Source organism: Mycteria americana, unplaced genomic scaffold, assembly GCF_035582795.1.
Source record: "Mycteria americana isolate JAX WOST 10 ecotype Jacksonville Zoo and Gardens unplaced genomic scaffold, USCA_MyAme_1.0 Scaffold_46, whole genome shotgun sequence".
Taxonomy (NCBI): Eukaryota; Metazoa; Chordata; class Aves; order Ciconiiformes; family Ciconiidae; genus Mycteria; species Mycteria americana.
The window spans coordinates 221,148-229,136 of NW_027445633.1; the positions used below are offsets into that span (position 1 = coordinate 221,148).

General features: G+C 50.0%; 1 pseudogene; it reads right to left on the minus strand.

Annotated features, from left to right (window-relative positions):
* Positions 1 to 707: 707 nt before the first annotated feature.
* LOC142403853 (olfactory receptor 14J1-like) lies at positions 708 to 1,402 on the minus strand (annotated as a pseudogene).
* Between the last annotated feature and the right edge of the window lie 6,587 nt (positions 1,403 to 7,989).

Here is a 7,989-nt window from a genome sequence, read left to right on the forward strand (position 1 = left end):
ACTTCAGATGGGCTTCTTCCTGGGCTTTGAGGATGTTGTCCCTGAAGATCCAGGGGGGACTCACAGCCCCTTTGACCTCCAGGACACTCCAAGCAGATTCTCAGCTAACTGAAATCAGCTCTCCTGCAGTCCTGCACTCTCATTCTGCTAGGTGTCCTACTTCTCCACCAGCTCATGGTCATTGCATCCATGGCTGCCCTCATCCTTCCCATCCCCAGCCAGAGCCGCCCTGTCTGTTGGTAAGACACCAGCCCTCGTCAGCTCATCGAGTGTCTAATGTGTCAAGATGTGGTCTTCCACACCCTCCAGGCATCTCCTGGGTTACTTGTGCCCAGCCCTGGTGCCCTCCCAGCAGACTGGGGGTGGATCAACTTGCCACGTAACTGAGGACCTGTGACCATGAGGCTTCCTCCAAGGCTTCCTCTAACAGCTACCCACGTGACAACGAGCTTTTTACTCAGGCCCTTTTGCAGTGAAATTCCTGGGCCTGTTCTGGACATCAGCTGTGCAAGGACAGCCAAACCTTGAGGAACTGCATGGGGGAGGTGTCATTTTATTACAGAGATGCTATGAGAGAGTCAGCTCTGATACAGTGTTATAAAAACATTTATCCAGGTTTCAGGTGAGAAGGAGAGAGATATGGGTTCATTTCTCAGGAGAGGGAGCTGAATACAAATGATTATGTAGAGACATAATAACCATAAATATCAATACAGGTACTGATAACAAAAAAAAGGAAGGATTAAACCATAAAGAACGTAGAGGCTTGCACTGGGATTCACTACATATAATTTGTGGAGAGTGATGGGAAGTTTATCAATATTGAAAAACATCGATGAAATCACTTTCCTAATAGACTCCTTGAGCTCCTGGTTCCTCATGCTGTAGATGAGGGGGTTCACTGCGGGAGGCACCACTGAGTACAGAACTGCCACCGCCAGATCCAGGGATGGGGAGAAGATGGAGGGGGGCTTCAGGCAGGCAACCATGGCAGTGCTGATAAACAGGGAGACCACGGCCAGGTGAGGGAGGCACGTGGAAAAGGCTTTGTGCCGTCCCTGCTCAGAGGGGATCCTCAGTACGGCCCTGAAGATCTGCATATAGGACAGCACGATGAAATAAAACATCCCAACACTGAACAGGCACTAACCACGAGAAGCCCAAATTCCCTGAGGTAGTAGCGCGAGCAGGAGAGCGTGAGGATATAGGGAACTTCACAGAAGAACTGGTCCAAAGCATTGCCATGGCAGAGGGGGATTGTCAGTGTATTGGCCATGTGCAGCACAGCAGAGTGAAACCCACTGCCCCAGGCAGCTGCTGCCATGTGGACACAAGCTCTGCTGCCCAGGAGGCTCCTGTACTGCAGGGGTTTGCAGATGGCAACATAGCGGTCATAGGCCATGATGGTGAGCAGATAAAACTCTGCTGACATCAAGAAGGGAAAGAGAAAGACCTGGGCAGCACCTCCTGCATAGGAGATGGCCCTGGTGTCCCACAGGGAATTGGACATGGATTTGGGGACAGTGGTGGAGAAGGAGCCCAGGTCAAGAACAGACAGGTTGAGGAGGAAGAAGTACATGGGGGTGTGGAGGCGGTGGTCACAGGCTACGGCGGTGATGATGAGGCCGTTGCCCAGGAGGGCAGCCAGGTAGATGCCCAGGAAGAGCCAGAACTGCAAGAGCTGCAGCTCCCGCGTGTCTGCAAATGCCAGGAGGAGGAACTGGGTGATGGAGCTGCTGTTGGACATCTGCTTCCTCAGGGCATGGAGACCTGTCCAAGGAAGAGAGGTCACTGACAGCTTAGGACAAACATCTTGAAATAAAACTCAGCGTTTCTCATAGAAATGCTCAAATTGTCTTATCCTTTTGGAGCACGTACATTCAGCTCCTTTTCTAGAGCTTCTTTGTTTGCTTGTTGAGTTCACAGGGAGGAGCAGGGTCTCTGCTGTGGGCTCCAGAGGAGACACTCCTGCCCTGCAGTGGGACGGGGTGAGGATTAGGCATTCCTGCTCACAGCTTAGGTCAGACGGTACCCACTCATAATTGTAAGATTACCAGGGGATTGTTCTTTGGGAGCAAAAGGAGCATTTTTACTGCACTGGGATTGAACAGCTGTACCTGGGGAAAGGCAAAAGGAATGCCTACATCTTAGTGCCCAGTGAGGGGAGGTGGTCTGTGCATCAGCCTTTTTCCTGGCTTCATTGTGTTTGCACCTCTTTGACCTCCAGCATATTCACACACACATATTATCCCCCAAAAGAAACAGGGCAGAGTGGAGAAAAGGGAATTGCCATCTGCATGACAGGACCCACAGGGTCAGCATGTGAGCTGCAGCTGAAACCCCACTCTCCAGCAAGTTGAGGGGAAGAGCAAGGGAAGCACAGACAGGAGGGGAAGGAAACAAGCAGCATCAGCAGGATTCTCTGCAAGGGGATTCAAAGTCATGGGGAGATTGCACAGGTGATGCTGGAGCTCTCTGTGAGCTGAAGCAGAGGGAAGCTGGAGTTGATGATGCTTCTGTGAGACTTTTACATCTGTCAGCATAACAGCTGAAGAGTCTCAGATCCCCACCCAAACCTGAAAGATGAATTTGCATTTGTCATTCATCACCCAGCCAACCAGGAGTAGAAAACTCAAAGCTCAGGCTCTTTCCCTTTCAAGTAACCCTCACCTTGACCTTCCTCTTGAAAAATCCCCTTGGAAATGCTCTGGGGGTGATATGGAGCTGTGAGCAGCCCTGACCCATGAAGTACACTCCTGACAGCAGAAGGACCCTGCCTTGCCCTTCTCTTCCCTTCACTTCCATGCCCTGCTTTGTCCTGCGTGGGCTCCCTCCTTCCACCCACAGCTTCTCCCCACAGCACCCTGGGGAGCTCCCCGGGCAGGCTGGGTGCTGACCCTGGCAGGCAGCAGAGTCCTTGCCCCATCACTCAGCCCCCTGCGGCACCAGGACCCTGCTCTGAAGGACAGCCCTGGGCACCCCTGCCTGCACACCCCTGCAGCCAGCCCCAGGAGAAGGCAGCCGCCATGTCCTGTCCTCTGACAGTGTGGCAGGGGAGCCCTGTTTTGGAGCCTGTCCCTCTCCACAGTGAAGAAACCCTGAGAGCCATCCCGCCAGTCCCTACCTGCATCATGATGTGCCATGGCTAGGAGAGCCCTCCAAGACACTCCTGTGCATTGCCCTGCTTACCACGTAGACGGCTGTGAAGATTTCTCCTCCAGCGAGCTCTCAGCACCGTCTCATCCTACACAGCCTGTAACATCTCTCTTATTTCTCTCACCTCCCCTCTGCACCTGCAGGCAGTGCCCTCAGCCCTGCTGCCCTTTGCAGAGGAGCTGCTCCTGGGCAGAGCTGTCTCTCTGCAGCGCTGCCCGCTTGCCAGGAGCTCCCTCCATGCCAGGAGCCCAGCCCAGCTCAGCAGCAGAGGACCAGCCCAAGGCAGCACTTTCTCTGCCCCCTCTGGGCTCCCTCCAGGTGTCCCTGGGGCTGCAGGGGAACCTGCTGGGAAACAGGCTGAAGGCAGCACTCATGTTCCCTCCCTCAGCTGCGGAGAGACACTTCTTTCCACAAGTGTCATTTCTCCTCTCAGAGAAAAATTCCCATCTAAATATCACCTTTTTTGGTCTCATTGTTAGACAGCACTCTCAGACATTGGCAGGCAGGGATCTCCCTTACCCCTGCTGAGGGAAGGCATTCAGCTGAGTCCATGGAGCATCTCGTCCTGCGTTTCCATTCCTAGTATTTGAAGGAGACTCAGCTCCCTCCCATGCCTGCCACAAACCCACAGGAGGTGGGATTCCTCTGGCCTCTGTCCAGGAGTGCACAACATAGGCACCTGCATGGGAGCTCCTTCTCTCAGCTCCCTTGCTAATTAATGCAGATGGAGGGCAGCAGTGAGGTGTTCAGATGCAAATACCTGGTGACATTGGAGTTGCCAGTGGAGGCCCAAGATACATGCAGGCAACTGCAAGCTCTAATGGAGAAGTTCATAGAGACAGGGCAACATCTCAGGGATCATACATGAGCCTGGTAGGAAATTCCTTTGGCCAAGTGAAATGACAGCTGCTGCCCAAATAAAGGCCAAAAGAACCTTTTCCCACTCAGTATGTTCATGGCAGTTTATAGAAGTGTTCATATGAACGACTGCAGTCATGTCCCATAGGGAGAGCAGGACCCGGCACTGAGCCGTGTTGAACCTCATACAATTGACCTCAGCCCATCGACCCAGCCTGTCCAGGTCCCTCTGCAGAGCCTTCCTGCCCTCAGGCAGATCAACGCTCCCGCACAACTTGGTGTTGTCTGCAAACTTACTGAGGGTGCACTCAATGCCCTCATCCAGATCATTGATAAAGATATTAAAGAGAACTGGCCCCAGTACTGAGCCCTGGGGAACAGCACTTGTGACCGGCCGCCAACTGGATTTAACTCCAGTCACCACAACTCTTTGGGCCCGGCCATCCCGCCAGGTTGTTTACTGAGAGAAGCTTATGCTCGTCAAAGGCATGAGCAGCAAGTTTCTCCAGGAGAATGCTGTGGGAAACATGGTCAAAGGCATAGAACATGCACAGCCTTTCCCTCATCCACTAAGTGCGTCACCTTGTCGTGGAAGGAGATCAAGTTATTTGTGTACCAGTTTATTTGTACTTTACAATTAAAAGTAAATTCTATCCAATGCCAGGTAGAAGCAAGTTTTGTGTTCTCCTCCTCCTGCAGCGGCACCATAAAGAACATATCTTTTACATCTCCTACCACCATCTGGGGGTGAGTGGCAGCTTGGAAGGTGGCACTTAATGTAGCCGTGTGTGGGACGGCAGCTGTAGGAGGAGGGGTGTTTGCATTTGACTTTCTGTAGTCTGTAGTTAGGCACCATCTCCCATCTGCTTTTTAACTGGTCACACTGGGGAATTATATGGGGAGTGCGTTTGGGAGATAAGGTGTCTTTTTTCTAGGTCAGCTGTGACCTCCACAATACCCATCCCAGCAGCGGCAGAGAGAGGAGAGTGAGTGACATGGGTTATTGTTGAGTCAGGCAGCGTGGGGGCAGCTCACAGCAGTGAACTCTGCCAGTTCACTGACACCCATGGGGAGCTGCTCATTTTCACTCCGCTAACCAAGGACCAAGGACACTCGTGGCAGCCACAAGAACAAACACCACTGTCCAGTCCTTTCCAAACTCGTCCTTGTCATACCTCAAAGCCCAAAACATTTTCCTTCCCTGAAACTACTGCTAACTGCTGCCTTGATATCCTTTTCTCCCCTGGCAATCATAACTTTACTTTAGCTATGGGGCACATTTCACTTTGGCCCATAAATCCTCTTATTTAACCCTTTCTTGGCCAGGGTTAATGTTAGTTCTTTGGGAATCCAAACTTGAAATTATTAACATTTTCTCTCCCATGTCAATTGAAAATCTGACTAGTAATCTTTGACAGACCATTGGGACATAGATAAGAGAGCCGTCTGTGTTATCCCATTGATGAGCTTCCATCAGGGGGTTCATGAGATCAGGGCAAGTGTCTGGGGTTCTGGGGAGCCTGTCTTACTTGCCGGAGTACGTACTTACGTACTCTGCTGTCTGCGTCAGCTTGGGATTGTCCTGCTGGTGTCGGTTCATCCCTCCCCATTTCTCGACGATGATTTACAGTGCTATGCACTAAGTCTGCCCAGGATGGGATGGGTCAAAGCTGGGCTTGGCTGCCCTGACCCTCCTGAGCGTGATGTTGTATGTTTTGTCTTATTTCATCCCTCTTTGCAATGAGGTACGATTGTAAGGCAGCAGGGGCTCCCCTTAGCAGGGGTCTCATGGCTGGGGGGTCTACACGGGCAGAGAGAGGGTAATTACCATGTGCACCCCTGTCGTTCACAGCCTGCAGGCAGGCTGCTTTTGTAACGGCAGTAGAAAGCTCGCTTCATGATCGTATTGGCATAGCAGTGGCTCCCCTCTATGCCAAGGCTCTGTGCCCCTGCCCAATAAGCTACTCAGCGTGTAACAGAGTGTGGCTCAGCGTTAGGGGCTGCTCCCTCGTTCAAGAACACTCCTGGTCCCCCAAAGCCATCCGCTTTGCCTTGCTCTAACATCATATGCTCTCCTCCGGTTAAGGAGGCACACCACAGATATTCAGTCTCGCTCTCGCCAGGCTTCTGCCCATATTTTTCAAGCAGATTGACCAATTGAAGGGGGTCCCATGGAATGGTCCTTGTGCTATTTCTCTGGTTGCCCCCTTGAGGTCCAGCAGTGTCGTGGTTTAGCCCCAGCCGGCAACTAAGCACCACGCAGCCGCTCGCTCACTCCCCCTCGGTGGGATGGGGGAGTGAATCGGAAGAGCAAAAGTAAGAAAACTTGAGGGTTGAGATAAAAACAGTTTAATAGGTAAAGCAAAAGCCGTGCACGCAAGCAAAGCAAGGCAAGGAATTAATTCACTACTTCCCATGGTCAGGCAGGTGTTCAGCCATCTCCAGGAAAGCAGGGCTCCATCACGCGTAATGGTTACTTGGGAAGACAAACGCCATCACTCCAATGTCCCCCCCCTTCCTTCTTCTTCCCCAGCTTTATATACTGAGCATGACGTCATGTGGTATGGAATAGCCCTTTGGTCAGTTCGGATCAACTATCCTGGCTGTGTCCCCTCCCAGCTTCTTCTGCACCTGGCAGAGCACGGGAAGCTGAAAAGTCCTTGACTAGTACAGCAACAACTAAAACATCTCTGTATTATCAACGCTGTCTTCAGCACAAATCCAAAACATAGTCCCATACCAGCCGCTACGAAGAAAATTAACTCTGTCTCAGCTGAAACCAGGACAAGCAGATACCTCAGTTTTAATAATAGGGGCTACCTTAAATTCTGATTCATCTCATTCACTCTCATCCCTAAGTTCTTGGTTGGGGTTCTCCCAAATATCTCCATCCCAATCTTCTGGGGGGACACAATTAGCTTACGAATTTTTAGAGGATCTGGTGTGTTGGGGGGCCTGAAATATCATGAGTTCTAGTTTATCCTCTACCTTCCTGCATTTTTCTTTCTGCTCCCCCAGTTGTTTCTACAATTGATCTATCTGCAGAGATAACAGCATTTTTGGTCGCTTTCTTTGTTCACCCTCACTTTGTAACACTCCCATTTCCTGATCTTTACATTCCTTACACTGATACGCAGCTCCCAAACACGTTATCAACTTTTCGCATATTATTCCCTTCTCTTTACCATCTTTCCTTTTCCCTGCTGCAAGGTTTTATTGTTTCTCCATCCTATTCCAGTTATCCCGCTTTTCATGCACCCAATCATCCACAAATTTTGGTGAAGGGTTAAATTTGTCCTCCATAATTATTCAAGGACTGAGTCCGCCACCCTGCAGACTACACCAGTTTTTGTTGCAGGTGAATTATTAAGAGAAGTCATTGCTGTGGGGTTTACTAAAATGTTTTATTAATTATTAAACGATGATCAAATGACAATGAATTGATGATTGAATGAAAATTAAATGATAATCAAATGGTGATTAAGCAATAATTGAATAGTAGTTGAACAGTACTTAAACAGTGATTTGACAATGATTTGACAATTATTGACATGATAATTTAGATGATAATTTAGATGGTGATTAGACAATGATTTAGACAATGATTTAGACAATTATTTAGACAGTAGTCAAACACTCTGCTACTGACGACAATTCTAATATTTAAGCTATAGCTGGATATATAAATAAATGTTGCTAGCATACAATATACATTTAGGCCGAATGTAAAATGTCACCTGCCTCGTTATAGATATCAGGTACCACGTAAGGGGTCTCAGCCTTGAGGAGTACCCTTGAGAAGTGTCCCTGCTCAAAGGGCAGATCATCGCCATGCAACCTGTTGCCGTACAGGAGACCTCAATGGCCTCGGGGAGGCTACAAATATTTATAGCACACAGGGATGGACTCGTAGTCAAACCCTCCTTTGGTGTCTGTGCAGGAGGGCAGCTGTAGCAGTTTTAGTTCTGTCCACTC